A 20645-nucleotide genomic window follows, 5' to 3' on the forward strand; every position below is an offset into this window, starting at 1 on the left:
TGACCGTCTGCAGGTGTATGTGTATGTGTGTATGTGTGTGGTACACCACAAAATTGTGCAACTTTTGTGTTATTTAATTTAATTTAAATAGACAGGTTTTTTTTCAATGTTTTTCAATATTAATCTTTAATAACATGGTGTTAGGCACACTGTTTTAATTCTCACATGTTCTGTGAAGAGGGACATTAAATGTGAGCAGCAGCCAGGTGGAACTTTTGGCAGGGGGAACTGTTGCGGCCAGGTTCGTCTTCCGCCCACACCCCAGAAGCAAGCTGTACCACGCACAGGTAACTGCGTCTCATTCTTGCTGCTCACCTTTCTTCTGTATTCTACAGGTAAAATGTGCCGATTTCCGTTCGTTAGAGCTTTGATGCGCGTGGGCAGTTGTTACAAAGACACCTGAATGTTATTGGAGCATTTTGTTGAACTTTAAGAACTGAAGAATCCCGCCAGAGTCGAGGAGGCAGGTGCAAAGCCGTTCGGTTTGCAGACGCTGCGCTGCGGGTCTGTTTCACCCTCTACATTGTCTTGCAGGCAGGTCGCTAGGGTTTAAGAATTTCTTTGTTTTGCACACTATTTTATTCGGTCTCCTGCATGAAGAAAGCTGTGACAGTTTAAGGGGAAATTAAAGTGTTTGATTGTAAAGTACTTATGCACTTTGTGATCGTATAAAATATAGTAGTCACATTGGAAAGGTTAAATATTCCTCTGGGAGTGAAAGCTGCTTATTAATTTAGTGTGTACATCCAGAATAGGGAAAATGAGTGATTGCTTGTTGTAGATACAGTTTGGTGCTGTGGTGACTTGCACTATATTGTTATAGTAGCTTGGATTCACTTATTTGTAGGTGATAATGTGTATGGGAATGTTGTTGATTTAGAAATGGGAGATAAATATGACTGTGAATGGATTCTGTGTAGTGTTATTAAGGTGCTGATATTCTTGGATGTTTCACTGGCACTTGAACTCCAGTTATGGACTGAAACAGAAGCTGACACTCAGGGGAATTGCGTTAATGTGTTTATTTGTTTTCTTGTAAAATGGAAATAAGAAGCAAGCTGGACGACACACAGATAACTGCGTCTCATTCTTGCTGCTCACCTTTTGTCTGTATTCTACAGAATTCTATATTGTTACTGTGGGACCAGTCTTGGGACCTGTAACATATGTGTGTATTGTCATGGACATTTGGTGTGTGTGTGATCAGTTGCTGTCATTGTGATATATGAAAAAAGTGTTTTAAGTTGCTTTAAAAATTACGTCAAAAATTTACAACAACCTGGCTGTTTCTCCATAATACAGTAGCTTACTGTGAGCAGCAATGCATTCTGGGGAGGCACTCAGCAGTTTATTGGACCACTGGATCATGGATGTATTACAGCATAAGATGTCTTATTATATATCTGTGAATTGGATACATGTACAGCTCATCCGCAGCATACTACTGTAAATTTCAAGTTTACAGATGCATTGTGGGATCTCTATCAGTCAGGATTACCGCTCGCTACAAAAGTTATTTCAGTGTTTTGACTCTTCAAGCTGGGCAACTTTAATGAGTGCAACATTAACGTTATGTTGTTGCTTCTTCTCCACTGGTTTGATGCAAAGTCTGCCTTGTACAGTTAAATTTTGCATGTGCATTAGCAGGGATTCGTGTCTGTGCAGCTGACTCTAGGCAAATGGTGCACTGCCACCAAACGTATTTCTATATAATGTAGAAATGTGTATTTTTGCACAGTGTGATGAACAAATGAACCATGCACAATGCTGACAAATAATCTAACAATAAAGTTAACTGTTGACTTAAAATTATGCAGCTGTAAGTGCAGCCTGAGTAAGTGCACTTGACTGCAGGAGGCAGCGAAACTAGTTCCACTCAACTTTAAAGTAAAGTTATTTTAATGTGGCCCTTGTGCTTATGTTTGCTATAGAGACTTCGAGTAATTTCATCTATGCACTTTGTGCACTGATTTTTCTACTGTGCCAACACAGCAGATATTCCAGCAACACACCATACCAGCACTCCACTACCCACTGTACTTGGCAAGTATACACCCAGATGGTGTACACGCATTTGAGTGACCACAACATAGAAAACCCACGTGCATGTGTACATAAACTCAGCATTTAAATGATAATGTTTGATTTTTGCAAGAAAAGAGCTGATTTAACCTATTTTTCAGTCTGTTTTCTGGTCTTGCTGGAAGTATTTCAGGCTTTTCCCTACAATTATAAGATTTAACTGCAGTGCCTAAGCGTTTTTTCACAGCTCTTAAGCCGAATGAACAGGAGAAAAAAAAACTATTCTGAGAGTTCTCTGCCACGTTTTGCTGTCATTTATAGTCACACTAGCTTCTCTCTCTCTCTTTCTCCTCGGCTCTGCTCTCTGAGTCAGAGTTAGACTGAGGACAGGGCACAGCTTCTCACACACGCAAGTTTGTGCAGCTTTGTTAGACCATTGCATTGACCTCCATTCATTGTGGACAGCCTACCCTAAACTCAACCATAACCATAATCCGAACATAACCGAACCTGAATTCACACCTAACCTTAATGAGGACCTCAGAAATGACATTTTGCCTTATTAGGACCAGGCTTTGGTCCCAGTGATGTCTGACAAGGTCCAAAAGTCTACTTTAAGACCACTTTCCCTTTCACTTGACTCGCTCCCTCTAGATACAGAGATAGGGTGTTATTTTTGTCATGTTCTGTCTTTTTTGTTTGTCTTTTCAATAGTCTTCACTAATGATACTCTGTGTGTGTGGAAGGGAGTGTGCAGGAAGCATTGGTAGATGGGGGCTGGATGTGTTTGATTTTTCCTTTTCTTTTGTTTCCAGCACTGTGTTTTATAGTGTTGTAGCTGGTGACTGTTGAATGTGTTTTGATAAAGGAGAGAGACAGAGAGAGACAGACATCTCAGTGTGTGTGTGTGTGTGCGCTTCTTACTATTGTACAAATTCCACTGATATCCTTTTGATGTGTCTCAATGTTCATGCCTATTAAGCGTCTGAAAAGTGTCAGGAAACACACACAACGTTTAAAGCAGGTTCTTTTCTCAGCGGTATGATGCATATAATCACATTTATGGATTGAAGGTTTCCCTGCTGCCATATTTTCTTAATGGAGTCATCATCCACACATGTAAAAGACAGATTCTGAGGTTGTGAGAGTTTAACCCTTACCTTTGAATGAACTCCATTATACATGCCACCTCCTCCTGGTACTAAAGGTTGTAGGGTACACAAAGCATAGCAAAGCCGAGGTGAACAACCTCGCCTTCAGTGCTCACCATCCAGCGAGGTGTCTCCTGAAAGAAACATGAATAATACACGACATCGGTTATTTTTACCCCTGCCACTTTTTTTTTTTTTTTTTTTTTTGTCTTTGATCTTTTGACATTGAAATGATATTTTAGTATTTATGAGTGAGTGAACTTAATTATGAACTGGGCTTAAGAAGAGGGATTGGTAACAAACAAGGAGCAATGTACACAGAGTATACCAGAAAAAAAAACAAGGCCCTTACAACAATACTACCTTGATGAAATTTATATGCTGGAACATGATTTTAGAGGTGTCTAGAAGGCTTAGGTTGCTGTGGGGCCGCTGTGGTGCCTGGGGGCCTTCTGGGTGGCCCTTCCCAGAGAAGATTTTGATGTTATTTGACTAAAAGCTATGCATTCTCACGTAGAAAATAGTGGTGGGTGAGAGGCTGAGGGCATGGCAGATGGAAATATCACTTGTCTTCATGTTTATTGAACAGGTGGTTTAATAAATTACTCTTACTGGCTTTTTACTCGCTACGCTTTTATTGCACTTACAGTAATGAATGTAGTTGTTGTCAACTCGAGTATAATATTATCTGTCACTTCACCTGCTTCCCTATATCTCCATCTGTGTGTGAATGTGTGCGTGTCAACATCTATCATTATTTTTCTGTTATTTTCAGGCATATTTTAGAGTGTATAAAAGAAGTGGACGTAGGCTCCAGGTCTGAAACCTGCATTGTTTTTAAGTGCCAGCAGGGGACCCTCCATTGGCTGCAAAAGGATCTCCTTTTTAATTGATTTATTACCTGACTCAGCATTTTCCTATGAGTTTAAGGTCTCAATCGCTAGTTTCTAGTCTTCTTCAATATAGCATGAGCTTAATTTTTTTTTAACTATTGTCCCATGTAGAGTAAACTTGACGATAAAGCAGGACAAGCTTTAAGGTGTGGTGTCTTACCTCTCATCCAAATTCTGGCTCCAAAAGAACAAGACGGCAATGGCCAAAATGCCAAGCTTAAGGCTTCAAAGCGGTAGTCCAGAAACGGGCTGTTAAGTGTTAACAGAAATATTATTGAAATTACAAGATGGCCAAATCCAAATCACAGAAGCTACAATTTTTTTGGGATAAAATGTGTTATAATAAATTAAATGTTGTGTCATTGGATCTGATGGAAGAAATTTCTTTTTAAGATTGAAGGGAAGCCTTTGTCAAAGTTCACAAGCACTTTTTATTTTATCCATACCCTTCAGATCTTAATTTGCACAATTCTCAGATCACTTGTTTTTTTTTATATTTCTATATGGAGGCAGCACGGCTCGACTCATGAAGGTTCTGGGTTTGAATTCGCCAGCTGGGGCTTTTCTGTTTACATGTCCTCCCTGTGCTTGCGTAGGCTCCCTCCGAGCACTCTAGCTTCCTCCCACAGTCCAGAGACATGCAGATTAGGTTCACTGAGAACTCTAAATTGTCCATAGTGTTGTTTGTCTCTTGTTTGTGTGAGCCCTGTGATAGAATGGCGACCTGGTCAGGGTGTCCCTCACCTGTAGCCCAGTGACAGCTGAGATTGGCTCCAGGTTACCCCCCCTCCCCGCCACATGACCCGTAAGCAGAGGATAAGGAGTATGGATAATGGATGGATTTCAAAACTGTATATAGAAAACCAAAAAAACTATTTATCATAATTATCCCTGTGAGACCTGAACTATGAAAGAATGGTCAGAAAATTCTAATTTTTCAAATATGAACTCTTTATTTGTCCCTTTGACAAAATGTAAAAAAAAAAAATTAAAAAAAAAAAATTCTAAGTATATTTTTTGTTTGTATCACACATGTCAAAACATTTAGAAAAGTGAGGAGTGTCTACCAGGAGTCAGTATACGAGCATAAGAGTTCATCTAAAAGGGTTAAATGCAAAGTTTATGCTTGATGGTGATGCAATGAGTCCCAGAAATGTGGGTATCATATATGATACGTACGGGCTCACAGGGTTATGCAGATGACATTCAAATTTACCTTGATCTATCGCCAAACATCCCATAGATTTTCTCTGCAAGTGCCTGAGAGAGAAGCCTGTAACAGTGGGTGGCAGCAAGATCAGGGTAGGTAAGGGTACAGTAATGTAAACCTGTATTTAAAATAGAAAAATGAGATCAAATTATTGCAAATCTGTTTTTTTTTTTTTTTTGTGCACCCATGTCTTTATTTCTAATAATGACCAAAAGGCCCTCACGTTTGTTTTTGTTTTTTTTCCTTCTCCCTTTCCATCTCACCAACATGCTCTTATACTCTGCATCCTCCTTCCAAGTCCGGCTCAGTAAACAACTTTTATTGGCATGAGTCTTTCCACCACAAACAACCTTCCCAGAAGCACTTGAAATTGAAATAGTAGATTGGAGAAAACACACATCCACCCAACTTCAGGCTTCTTCTTTTTTGGCAGAGAGAGAAACAGTGAGCGAGCAGGGAGGAGGAAGGATGGAGGGAAAGTCTGCCGTTCTCTCCCTGTCCGATTCAGCTGAAAAGATTTTAATGAGCATCCGGTGAAGACCTCCTTTAACAAGAGGAGGTTGGGGGGGGGGCGCAATGATAGAGACAGGAAGGAAGGAGAGAGCTATGGAATCTTTAATAGTTTGGGAGGCATGTCAATTGAGCTGCTGATGATGAGAGAGCTCGGTCAAGCAGAGATGGCATGACGGGGAGGATGAGAGGGCGTCAGGAGATGGAGACAGTTTCTGACTTTGCTCATCACCCTCTACTCCTCCACTGCTCTCTTTTCTCTTTTCACAGCTGCAGCTTATACGTACACACAGCAGTCGGGTAGAAACACCACCAATAAGTCTTACTTAAATTAAGTTTATTATGTGATTACGCTGACCTCATTACTTATTTTAGCTTAATTTAATCCCCAAGAGTAACAACAAGTGCAAAGTGGCAGATCTTGGGCACACACTGATTGTGTGTGTGTGCATCTCCAAGCTCACCGGCAGTTTTGTGGTTCATGTTTGTGCAGCAATACGCTGCCTGAACTGGAATACAGACCAGAGGGTGGAGTGGTTAATAAATACTGAGTTATAACCAACCACTCTGATCTGCTTCCAGGCATTTTTGGTTATTCTGTAGCAGCCTGGTGGCATTTGCATGTGATTATAATAAAGTAAGTACAGCTGCGCATCATTGCACTGCTTTGGCACATCTCTGCAGATTCATCAGTGATAGCATTAATATGCTGGTTTTAAGCAGGTATGATATTTGCAGTTTTCAACATCTTAGTTGAGTATGTCTAATATTTTGCCAATTAGCGCTGAAGACAAAGAAAAGCTGAGGATGATGGTCAGATGATGGTGCAGGAGGAAAAGTTAAGGAATGACAAAAGTATACTTTTTTAAAATCTGTTTTCTGAAGTACTGAACCAAGTTTATGACTCCTTCTTTTTACACAACCAAGTGAAAATGTATGAAAGTACATGGAAGAACTTCATATTTAAGCAACAGCACGTCTGTATTTACCTCCTCTCCTCCAAACTCTGAGGGAAAACAGACTATTGGAAGTTTGACTCCTGCAAAAAAAAAAATTTTGGCTTGTTCTGAATAAGTACAGCTGCGTACCGCTCGCATGATTTCCGCCTGCTCATCATCCGAACGCCCTGTGCTTGCTGCCACCTGTGATCACCATCTATTCAGAGATGAGCCATGCTGTCCCGCCCCTTCGCCAGCTCTCGCCTTTTCACTGACGTGTCCTGTTCTCCTCCCTTTCCTCCGTCTCCTCCCCTTCCTCCTCCTCCTTCTCCAGTGTTCAGATGCGCAGCCAGTGTATAACTCATGTCTTGCGAATGACTAAACTCGGAGCAATCCTGACACCACACTCAGCTGAATGAATAGGGAAATGTAGAGCGGCGGAGGAGTGGAGCATTCATCCAAGCGCTTTCATCTCGTCGCAGTGAGCGCACTTGCAGAGAGACGACTTTTTCTTCTGCAAAAAGTGCACTCGCATAACGCGCTCATCAACTTTAGATGAATAGCCATCGGTGAATACAGTGAGGCTCGCAGCGAGGGGTAGAAGTCGGGTAAAGAAAGAAACAAAAAAAAAAAAAACACAACATGGCGGTAGCTGGCAAAGTATTGGGGAGGCATATCTAGATGAAGTAAGGAAATTGGTGTTGCAGCTGCTACGCTTGCGGTTTATCATCCTTATCATACCTTGGTTTCCCACCCCAGACATAGAAATAAAGAAAAGGTGCACACAACAAAGCCATAAAGAAGCAAAATGAATGTTTCCCTGATGAAACAAACACAGCTTTCCGGGGTTTTCTCAGACTATAGCGAGTCTAACAGTAAAAACCACCTCCTCTGTTGGAGCTGAGTTTTCATGAGACCACTGTGTTTTCTATTTAACCTCCCCAACACACACACACACACACAAACACACACACACACACAAAACCCTGTGACCCCTCAACCTTAATCATACCGCACAATTCCAACACACACACACAGGCCAGCTCAGCCCATCCAACCCATTTAACAAACATATACAGCCTCAGGGACTTCAAACCCAATTAGCCAGGAATGTGAGCTACATATGCGGTAATGGTCGCACTGTGTCACTGTCAGCTGTGTTAGCGCTTGACAAACACACAGAACAGGGGGCACAAGAGAGGGGCAGTTTGAGAAAATGCTCCACAGCACAGAGAGAGAGAAAAGGTGAGCTCGGCAGTTAAACCCGTAACAGAGGAGGAAGTCGGACGGTTAGTGTGAGGAGCTGGGATTTACTTTGGTTTGTGGCTTTTGTGCTGTGGTTGACTTTACACTGGGGTGTAGCTTGAGGTTATTTCTCCAGGTTATAACTCCAAAAGCATCAAAGAGCAACCGTTCAATGGTTTGCTGATCTTACCACTGAAAATACTGGATACAAAACATTTTGTATTCCATCAGATACTGTACTTACATGTAAATATGTGTATTTTCATTTATTACTTTAATACTCCAATGTATAGAGTAATATGATCATCTTAAAGGAACCATATTAAAATGAGTTCTTCTACATTTTTTTCTAATAATTATCTTTGCTGATTATTATAACTTTGAATTCTGGACGTTTACTTGTAATTGAGTGTTGTTATTTGGTGATATTTATATTTTTACCTAAGGACTTGATGAATACTTCCACTTGTGCCAAACTCACCTCACAGACAAAACGTTAACCAGGAGAGGACAGAGAGAAAGCGAGACAACTGTTCTCTCTTCTTTCTTTATCCCTCCTGTGAGTGACTCGGCTGAGAAGTATGAAGCTCAGCAGCTAGTCAGCAAGGAGTGTAGGGAAGCAGAGGGGATGACATGCAACAAAAGAAGAGAGGCAGAGTTGAAATGACAAGCCCCGAGGATGTGCCTCAGCTCGCTCCACCATGGAGAATAGCAGGGATTGAATTTATGTTGTAGTTGAGGTTTAAAGACTCAGCCGGGGGGGTGCTGGGGTGGGCTGAGAGGGGGCTGGTCAGCTTCTCACACCACACAAGTTTAATTTTTATGATAGTTTGGTGTGAATTAGAAATAATTTTGCCCTAAAAAAAAAAATCTCTTTGAAGTTGGCTGTGGAGCTTGTCCTGGAGGTTTAGAGCAGAAATTACAGTGTTAAACTCATGCAGTTGGTGGATGTTACATACATTTCATTCAGAAAGTATCAGACTCTTTTCGTTTTTTTTCACATCTTATGTTGCAGCCTTTGCAGTTAAAATGTATCAAGGCAAAAAATAGATATCCCAGAAATATGGAAACATCAATAGAAACTTCTCCAGTCTTCTTCCATCTTAACCCGCATCTCAGTATTAGATAGTGAAAAGAGAGATGAGAGTTTTTTGGTGGATAATGTTCTAAGTGCTCCAAAATGTCAACTTTTTTTTTAAACTACACTCTATCACAGATATGTGAGATAATGAGATACACATATAGGTTTTTTTTTTTTTTTTTTGTTTGTATTGTTTTTTTTTTTTTGGGGTGGAACAGCAAACTAAATTAGTATCTATCAGTTAACGTGTGAGATTTGTCTCACTAAAAATTAAAAAAAAAAATTGTAAAGAAGCTGTTTCAAACGAAATTGAATTTGTTTTAAGTGTTAATTTTTATTTTTGTGTTATGTTTATCTTTTTGATATTAAGAGAAGTTTATAGAACCTTGGCATTTACATTAATCTTTTCCAGCACGATGCATAATAACTCACAAAATTTCACACGGAAAATTAACTACAGATGAATTTGCCGCATGGTGACTGACAGATAAATTAGGAATCAATGATGTGTTTAGGTTTTAATCACACATACAAACACAAGTGCGCGCGCACACACACACCCTCGTGGCTGCCCTGTGAACGTGGCCTTTGTCAAAGGGAGCAGATTAGCTATAATAGAGTCCTATGGGCCGCACAGCTTCACTGTGATCTAGTGGATGGGCCTGTCAGTTTGACAGACAGCTTATGTCTGGATGGCTGCAGAGAGGAGTAAAAGGTGTGGAGAGGAGGAGGCACAGGAAGAGAGTGATGGATGCCACCCCTCTCTGGGCCAAACGGAATGAGTGATTCCCACACATCTGTCACCTGACGAGAGGAAAGGAAAGGATGGACTTGGGGTGGGGGGGGGAGCGGTGAAACAGCACATGCGGGCAGGCACATCCAGTCCTTTCTCACCCACAGCCAGTGGGGAGCTGAGGGGTAAATCTCGTGTGCCTTATTTTGCTGATTGCCCCTCTGACAGGATGAAGAGCTCGGAAGCCCAGGGGGGACGTCCTGAGCCGTCCCCGGGCCAATCACAGAGCTGACAGCAGCCGTAAATCTGGTGGAACACACATACACAAACACACATGCTAGCTGGCAGTGCTGTTTTGATGGATTTATGTCAACACACACACACACACACATGCAAACCCTCCAACCCATGATGAAATAAGCTGCAAAAGAACTGAAAGCTTCCACCTTAAATGATCATGTAAAAATAATTAACACAACTAAGAGGAAATATGTCTTTTCTTTCCCCTTAGTTTGGACCGAAGTAACCAAACAACACTAATGAAAGACGCCTACATCAGTGTGTGTACTGAGATTAATATCTTGTTATTTTCCTTCAAACCATCACAAACTGGTAGAGCAGTGCTAGAGCAGAGGGTGGAAGGTACACTGTGAGCTGCTTGAAGTGGGGCGTAGAGGCTTTGCTGGCTGCTGACCGTGCAAGGTCTACACTAAAGCCATCAAGCCCACTATGGAGGCTGCAGAGAGGGCCTCCAGATGGCTTTGGATCTGGCGGAGTGAGATGCCAATGAGGGCCAATGCTGCTGGGACACAAGCCAGGGTCAGATCAACCTTGGCTGGGTCGCCTGAGCGAGGGTATATGATGCTGAAATACCCAAAAACATCCAGTGACCTCAGGAACATCACTGATGATGTGTCTCAGCACATCATCAGTGATGATCAGAATACAACAGACTTTTTTTTTTTTTTTCAACTAAACTTTCACTTGAGTTAAAGTAAATAACTAAGAGCCCCAAGTAGTATATTTATAGAAAAAATGAAATAATATATACACCAGGTAATCGTTATCCATGCAAAGACTAATCGATGGAGAAAATGCCAAAGTAATCAATACATTCCACACCTGGAGCGATCAGGGATTATTTTTGAGCTACAGTAATCAAGAGGAGAGCAAATGATTAGCAGATAGCTAAGAACTTGCCAATGTGGGGCGTGTAGGCTATAATAGTTACACAAGGAGCTCATGACAAGTACGTTTACAGAGGATGGACTTCTATCAATTACACTCAGCATTTCCTCTGATGTTGAAATGTATGATGTTGTAATGCATGCTTTGCACATGGGTAGAATCTGTTCACGGTGGAGGCTCAGCCTGAGGCCAGGATGTTGCTTCAGGCTCAGCATTCGAAGGCGAGGGGACCGTTAATATCTGAGCCTACATTTGTTGCTGCAGTCATCAGACCTTTATTGTGTTGTGTGTTTGGTGGCATGTTGTCACTGACCTTTACAGTAAATGGAATGGTAGTCACTTCTGGATGCAACAAATAAATACAATAGGACTGTGTTAATACAAACAATAGCAAGACTAATGACAGAAAGACTAGTAAGAAAGAAAGAATAATAGGACTAGTAATGATAGTTAATGAAATTAATTGTGCTGTGACCCACAGCTGCAGATCCAGACTCCACAGCTCCACGGGCAGATGAACCTGCAGAGAGCGATGGGAGAAGAGAAAAGAGGAGAGAAAACACAAAACTACAGGAAAGGGTCGATGCCAAGTTAGTAACAGGATCGATTATGAATACGAGCAGAAGTAGAGGGAGAGCAGAAGAGAGGAGCTTGGTGCATCATGGGAAATCCCCCGGCAATCTAAGCCTATAGCAGCATAACTAAGGGATGGTTCAAGGAAAGCCTGAGCCAGAACTAACTATAAGCTTTATCTAAGAGGAATTTAAACATGGAGAGGGTGTCTGCTTCTCAGACCCACACTGGCAGGAGGTTCCACAGTAAAGAAGCCTGAGAGCTGAAGACTCTGCCTCCTATTATACTTTTGGAGACTCTAAGAACCACCTGCATTAAGCATGATTAAGTTTTTACATTGGGTAGACTATAACCAGTGGGTCCCACTGAAATGAAAGCATATTGTCTACATAAGGCCACACCTTGTGTTCATTAGATTCTCACTGATTCTGATCGTTATAATGTCTTTTTCTAATGTGAAAAGTAAAGATCATACAGGGGCATCCCTGTCACCTGCCATGCTGCAGTGTGTTATTACTGCGGACTGCTGCTACATAGTGTCTGTGAAGTGACTTCAGAGCTGAATCTGAATTTCTCAAGAACCTATTCAAGAGATTTCATCCCATTCCACCCTGTCCATTGGTTACAGTGAGAGCTCAATGTCACATGAAGCCATCAAATCCACACCAGTGATGTTTTCTTTTTCCAAAACTTTTTTAAAATGTGAGGGTACAAACCCCAATGGCCATTATTAAAAAGTCACGTTACAGACATGCAGATATACAGTACATTGATATTGATGTTTGTCCTATATGTTGTGTAATTTGATTCTTTTTCGGACTATTTGTTTCCCTATAATGGAGCGATGCCGGGGCTGAGTGTGGGTTCTGCTGATTCTCCCCACAGCTCCTCCTCTTCCATTCACCCTAGATTAGGAGTGAGAAAGCTCCGTGACATAAGCTAGGAAGGATATAATGCACAAGACAGTAGGCTGGGCACATTGTGTGTGTCTGTGTGTGTGTGTGTGTGTATTTCAGAGGGGTATTGTGTGTGAGATCTTTTGCACCATACAATGGAGGCTTGGTACTAAGGCCCTCTCAGTGTGATGGATAAAGAAGGAGATGGGAAAAGACAGCAGAATTGAAAGAAGAGAAACACGGAGAGGAATACAATAGGAGAATATGAGACAATGACCGAAAGTAGGAAGAGTTTTAACATTTTAAAAATGTCCATTGTTCTCATAGTTGAAACATTAGACTTTGTCTCAGTCTTTGATTGAATGTCACATTGTGGACTTTTCAGTTTGAGCTTGCCTGTCCTTGCCCTTGGTGGGATACCGGAAGCTTAAGGAACATTAATATGAAAATGTTCTCGCATGAAGTCCAATGTCTGCGCAGAAAACGATTGAGGCTTTTATTTATGGAACTAGCAGTAATAACTGCTAACTAGTAGTTGTAGTTTTCACTCTGTTTGTTTGCTTTGTGTTGCCCTATGATAGGAATTATGTCATCATGGGCAGGAACCCTAACAACAAAACCCAGACATGACTTTCAATGTCTATGTGCCCTGGGCTACTAGAAATGGAACAATGGCTCATACACACATACACACACACACACACAAACATAGTGTGAGATAAAGCTCATGCATTTCTACATTTAGAGCTCCTGATTGGTTTGAAAGGGTGAGCTCCTTTCTTGTCTTTCACTGCTTAAGTAGTTATTGTGGTAATAATTGCTACACTTCCATTTACTCACTGATGCACCCACTTACTTACTCACACACAGACACACACACACACACACACACTCACAAACACAAATGAAAGTTCCTGCCTCATACATGTAATGATTTTATTTTATTTTATTTATTTATTTTTTCTGTGGTTGACTCTATTGATCTAGTCAAGAACACAGCTGAATGCAAACTGGGAATGTTGTGATTGTTCATGGTCAGTGCCTTTACCATTTCACCATTAGGGCATTGCTATGTTATACTTATTTTGTAATTATGTACACATTAATATGTATAAAAAAACTTGAAATTTCCTCTTCCGTATACCCATTATTATTAATCGAGACCCGTTGAATATCTGAGAACAGATTTTTATTTGAGAAGATTCAGTAACCAGCATAGGTTTGGGGAAGAAAACAAATAGACTGCTAAAGGAAGAGGTAGGAATATGGAAGTTTTATGCATCTTGGAGAACTGAATAATTAAAAATGCATAACGCACGTATGATACTACGGCCCATAGGTTTTTAAAAGTCATTCCAAAACAGTTAAATCACAGGTACTTTACAAAATCCACATAATAACAAAATTGTCGTATTTTTATTTTAAGACTTCGTGCTGTGTTCCTCTGTAAATAAATGTTTGATCGCCAGACACTTGAACTTCCTGACTTGGGGCAGCAGTTTACTCCCAGGCTGAAACAAGTAACTATACAACCAAACCTCTCTTAGTTAGACAAAGTGGTAACATTAGTGAGATGAATACAGCTTCTGCAATCCTACCTTGTTGCAGAATAACTATTAGTATTTCCTACATATCATCTCTGTTCAAGCTCCACTACGATAAACAACCTGCCCTTCTGAAGCCTTTTTCACACGGCTGCTGAGCAGCTCCAGAGGTGTTTCTTTGGAGCTGATGCTGACCTCCATGTGTAACAGGGAGCGAGATTCTCCCCTAATACGATCATTGAACCACCCACCCTACCTTCCTACTGTGAACAAAGACAGAAAAACAGGTAGCAAATTACACAGTGGATTTCCCTTTCGATTTCCATTCGGACTGGTTTGATGTCCCACCATAGAATGCAAAATGGGCTGCACCTTTTTTTTTTTTTTTTTCCTGAGGCTGGTAGTCCCACTGAGGGCTTAGAGACGCTTTTGGAGATTTGCAGGGCTTACTTTGAAATCTTGAGTCGTTTATGCAAATCCAGGGCCATTTGTTTGGTCTCACGTTACTTCTGTCCCTTATTTGATCCCTGATTCCTGGAGGTTATAACGGCAATGTCTCATTTTTTAAATCCATGTTCATATATTTGTTCATATAATCACAGATCTGTGAGGGGGAGGAAATGGTGCTGCGGCCACTTTACATTTACACTAGTTAAATACTTTTAAAGTTAAGTAAAGTATTTAGACTACATAGAAGTACCATTTGATTCCAACACTTGCCTAACAGCTGACAGCTGACCCAGCTGATATTACCATGACCTGGGTCCATAGAGAGAGCCAGATTTGGCCCTGCTGTTATAGAGCCCCCCCCACCACCCAATATGGTCTACTAAAATAAGGTCTACTAGATACAAAACAATTAACCAATTGGCTCACTTTGTCACTGGATTTCATCCAGGTGTAAATGTCACCTGTATAATTGGCCACTGTCTTTTTTTTTGAGGGGGGGGGGGCATTTTATTCTATTATTAGAGAGTCGACAGAAGACAGCTGACAGCAAATTAAGGGTGAGAGAGATGAAGAATTTCAGGCCACCAACGTCCCTGGGTGGACCCCTTTTGGATACATTCTAAAAAAAATATTCCGCTGTGTTGAAAGGTCACCTAACTACAGCTCTTGCAGCTAATCTCAAGCTTGCCCTTCAGATCCCTTTCTCTTCATCAGAAAAAAAGAAGTAAAGCCCAAAGAGCAGCTTTTAAGAGACTTTTGATCAACAGCTGTGAAAGGAACGACCAAAGTCATGTGATTTTTGGGGGTAGTTCCCTTGTGCTACCTAGCATCTCCACTGGCTCAGATGATCTGTTTTATGACATGTCTACACAGAAATCTGATTTTTTTTTTTTTTCACTTTTGTGAAGGAAAAGATAGGCTTCTGTTTTCCAACTTAACAGCCCACATTTTACTAGCGTATATTTAGCCTTGTAAACGTACCCTGAAGCATATTTTTGTGCACCAGGTCTATTTTTTTATGTATAATAAACACTTATTGTGTATTATATTTGTGCCTGAACATCACTTGTGTAGACAGAGACAGAACACCAGAGCTGCTGCTGCTGCTGCTGCTGCTGCTCTTTCAACATCATGTTCACTCTACACCTTCTGTGCAGACAACATCACAAGAAGTGACGTTACCCTTCCCTTGGCCTTAAACACACCATCACCAGCAGGCCTCACCTACCCAATTTGCATTTTGAGATCAGATCACGGTCAGGATAAAATGAGATAATGAGAATGCGTCTCATGAGCTGCTGTCATACATTATTCACATAACTAGCCCGATACAGATCACGTGTTAATACCTGGTGGAATGCCATTTATATGATGAATTAGCTCAATTCATGAAATAACATTGAAAATGATTGGAGGCCTAATTTCAATATATCTAAATGTCTTTGGTGCTGTTAATATGGATTCTGTGCAGTTATTTCAAATATGGATGAATATCCCTGTACAGCAAAGGTGACAACTGATCAGTAGACATTTCAGTGGCTCAGGTCACGTAAACCTGAAAAAACAAATTTTGGCCATCATAGGAGAGTAAAAGTCTTCAGTGAAGCCCAGAGTTAAAAACAGTAAATATTACATTTGTCATCATAGAAAATAAAATATTATAACATCAAAGATATCTTCACACTGTTGACATGATTTATTTTTGTGTGTTTTAAGAAGACAAAACAAGTGTTTTTGACAGTGGTGCGAAAGAGCTGGAGGGAAAAGATTAATTGAGGCCGCGGAACAAAGAGGGGAACGAAAGGCAGAAAGAGAGAGAGATGGAGGATGTGAATAGAAAGGTAGAGAAGCTGGGGAATGAGTGCACAACAGATCAGGGAACCCCAGCAGTGAATAAGCAGCTATCTCTTTGATTTCTGCCCTCCTTTTCTTTCCCAATAATGAGCACTTTTAATGGTTTCTCAGAATGTCAACTCCCAGTCTGCAACCAGCCGAGCTGGGCTGTGTGTGGGTGGCAGAGACTGGAGGGAGAGAGGGAGCAGGAGAGGGTGGGAATAGAGAGAGAGAGAGAGAGAGAGGGAGAGGGAGAGGGAGAGGATAGGGGAAAAGCAGACGAAGAGAGAAGTCTATGCACTGGCCCGGCACAGTTTTCTAATGGGAGTAATTATGTTTAATGCTGCTTTGTACTAACTAATCATCTTTAGCTGGGCTGAGCCAAAGGGGTCAGTGGCACAGGTGTGTGTATGTGGTGTAGTAATTATTTCTCTATAACATTAAATATCCACGATAAGCAATAATAAGAAGTTAAAGTTCAGAAATAACATCCTCAGGAATTTTTTTTATTACTGTTATGAGACTCGAAAACCCAGCTTATCTGTTTCCTCAGGACTCATGTGTGAGTGGTTTGATCAGATTTGACTGACAGCACCAGCAACATAAGTAAACAACAACTGTCACTTGTTTTGATTGAAATGTCGCTAATTCCCGGTTGGTGAAAGGAAGCCCTGTCAACGTCAAACCAGTGAGAAAAGCACATGACAACACACACACACACACACATACAACAAAAACTGAAAATCCCTGTGTGAATTAACCAAAACTATTCCAAAGAAAACTCTGTGATTATGTAGGACTCCATCAATAATAGTAAGCTGACAAGAACAATGAGGTTTTCAGGGCCTTTAACGTGTATGTGTCATCATTTTCATACAGGTTAATGACTCTGAAACTTGTTGACTTGAACACCGAACTTCTCTAATTTGAAAACTAGTTGTTAACTTGTTAGCCAGCTGGGAACATGCTACCAGAACTCAGTCACTTCCTATTTTTTATCTGTACTCTGCTTTTTACTCCCCCACAATATTTTTTGGACCCCTCCCTTCTTTAAATCCCACGAAGAGATAACCATGGGTTTGAAGAGACCTTTTCAGGAACTTTCAGGATCTGACAAATGGTCTTCTCACCTCTCACAATTAAAGTATCAGAATTAACATTGGCCAGACATTTTCTGCCCTTCTCCAACTAGAAGAGGCCAATGTTTTTGTCTTGATAATTAAATTGACAAAAGGGCATGAAACCATTTTACGACCTTTTTGGGGTCATCCTTATCAGATCCTTGGAAAAGGACCAGATAAGGTGAAAACGCTGATGGGACAAAGACTGGTGTTTTATTCAGCAAATAGAAAATATATTTTACAAAGGAAAGCTATTTCTAATTAAACACACAATGATCTGCAGCCTCTCTTCCTCTTTTCTCTCTCTCTTTCCGTCATACACACACACACACACACATACTCCCTCTTTCTCTTACACCCTCGGTGGCCTCTGAGATAAGTGACCTGCCGGGCTCTTGTCATAAAATGTAGCTGCATACGTGAAGTGACCTAACAATGATATTTCTGCTTAATCCAGCATGTCTGAATCACTGTGAATTAGCTGTCCAACTATTTACTAATCAGTTAAGATTTACTCAGCATTTTTTTTTAACTGGTTCAACCACCATGTCTGTATGATGTGAATGACCAAGTTATGAAATGCAAAATTCTATAAATCTAGTATCCAGGGATAGTTAGGTCTCTGTAATCTTAGCTAATACTGTTATTGTCTAAGATTATATTTTAATATATTATTAATCAAAATAGCTGTTTAACACCTGTTCATGTATAAGCAGTACTGAAAATCGCCTTGACAGTTAATTAGTCCTGTATATCACTCTGAATAATTCCTTGACTTTCTGTGTTATGATCTTTGCTTAACTGCCAATCTCCAGAGGATCCTGGCAGCTGTGGATGAGTTTGGCTTCATAAAGCATTTTTTTTTTTTTTTGTTATGTAATGTAATATGTAAATTGTTTTACACTTTACAAAAATGATGTAATATGTAAAACAACTGCTGCATCTTCACTCGGAGCCCCTACTTTTCCTAAAACAGCTAGGTATAGTATGAAACTACTAAAACTACCAATAATTAATGACAAACTTATGTGACTAAAATTAATTTGTGTCTCTGCTGCAAGCAAACCAGAACAACTTAGCCTGAAAAAAAAAATAATAATAATAATAAGATGGTGAACCACTATGATAAATATTCAGTATGCTGTTTCATATGGTGAAGTTGATTTCATGAAGCCTGAAATATTGCCAAAAATGCAAATGACACTTCAAACATCAAATCACTGACCTCCTGAATGTCAGAAAATACATCTATCGGAATAATGGAGAGCCTTTTCAAAATGTATTATGTATTTATTGTTCCTTAGTGTCAGCTAATGTGAGCAATGCCTCACTCTTTCATCTGCATGTGAAGACAAAGAAATGCACTTGATAAATATTACAAAGAGGATGTGATGCTGAGATGCAGCAGACATGAGACTGTGATCATGCAGGCATTGGGGGCGATGCATTCTCACATGCAAAGGAGGAAAATAACATGTTGGGAGTAAAACTGGATCAGAGGAAGTCAGTGATTGCTTTACTTGCTAGAGGAGAGGATGATGAGGAGGATGCCGTTCAGAAAGAGAAGCAGTGGGTTTAAGACAACCTCCTGGGGAGAACAGAGCACTAAGAGATTTATCTCTCCTCCAAATGCTCTGCTTCTAGGTAGAACACATTTCAGTGGTGATTTTAAGCAACATAATGTGCAAAATGTTTGGAGATGAGGCAGCACAAGCTTGCGCCTTCAAATATATAGTGCTCTGGATCTAAAAATGGATTTAGCAGGGGCTGCTCCATGTAAATAAAAGACAACTGCCTCTAAATTTGGTGGATTAGGTTCTGAAGTACAGCACAACATATTCATTACCAGGCCCTGCACTCAACAATGAATCTGAAGCATGCTTGTATTCTCTTTACTATTCACAACTTAAAACTGGTGTACTGGTCAGCACACTGTATTCCAAACTAAGCTTTGCGTCCGGCCTTAAAGCTGAAGTCTTGCCAGCTGCTGTTTTTTTCCCACTTCTTTCCTGACTCTTCTTTCTTTTGTTCTCCCTTACTTCTATTCAGCAGTGTGTTTCAAGTGGACTCTGTCTTAATTCGTAGTTGACCTTCTTCCAAGCATGGGCAGCTATTGGTCTGCCTTGAGGAACTTTTTTTTTTTTTTTTTTTTTTTACCACTGGGATAAACTTTGATGCTGCTAAACTTATCACTTCATATACTGACTTTTCATTTATCTTCTCCTTCACTATCCACACTTCATCTCCATCTTTTGTTAACTCTTCATACCTTCATCTTTTTTATGAATAAATCTCCTTGATCTTGTACTTGACTTCTTGATCAATCTACCAAATTACTCAAAACTGGAACAGGTACATGCAGGTTTGAGCAATTTGGCACAGCCCATGTCGGCATAATTTATATTCATATTAAACGCTACCTGTCCAGATCTGTCTTCTTTATCAGCTATTTCACTTTCATACCCTTGTGTCACAAATTTAAATTTAGGACTCGTCTAAAAAGCAAATTTTAGTGACAGCATGCAGATTTTGTGGGGGGAAAAGAAAAATGAATGCATTACTAAGTGACACTAATGGAGGACAAATGTGCATCAACACAAGCAAGAAATTGTTGAAAATCATTTTATTTCAATCAAAAAAGCTGTATGACTCCACTTTTTACATACAGAGGCAGCAAGAGTTGGAGGAAGTGGAGAAACAAAGAACTGGAGCGTTTGGTATATTTTTGTCCTGCCAATATATGAATCGAATTAGCGAGTACCAGATTCCAGTCCACATGTGCCATTGCCAAGCCTTTGTTTGTGAGCTTTAGAGAGCTAAAAGTCATTATTTTAGATAATTACTGCCTTGGTCATAACGTCAGATGTGCACTTTTTCTAGGTTTGATGATCAGCTCGTCACGTCAAGCACTGCAAAACCATCCCTGTCCCAGGCGAGACGCTGCTCTGGGAACAACTCCTCTCCTTTCTTCTTGAGAAGGTCAGAGTCGTCTCTCATTTATGTAAATCAGTGTGTCTTTAACTTCCTTGGCCTATGATAGTATGATCTGCTTGTCCTTGTTGTGCAGGAGTTTTATTATGATCTGTCTCTGCTTTTTTTTTTTCATCAAACGTCCCTACTCTAAATGCCTGTTCCACTTATTTAAAAATCCTTCACATTCAGGCCCAATTTGTTACCTGGTTATTTCTTGTACTTCCTTTTTTGAACTTTCCCAGTTTTCACCTTTTTTTCTCAGGGTCAATAATGATATTATTCCT

The sequence above is a fragment of the Toxotes jaculatrix genome, chromosome 10 (genome assembly GCF_017976425.1).
Source record: "Toxotes jaculatrix isolate fToxJac2 chromosome 10, fToxJac2.pri, whole genome shotgun sequence".
Lineage (NCBI taxonomy): Eukaryota > Metazoa > Chordata > Actinopteri > Toxotidae > Toxotes > Toxotes jaculatrix.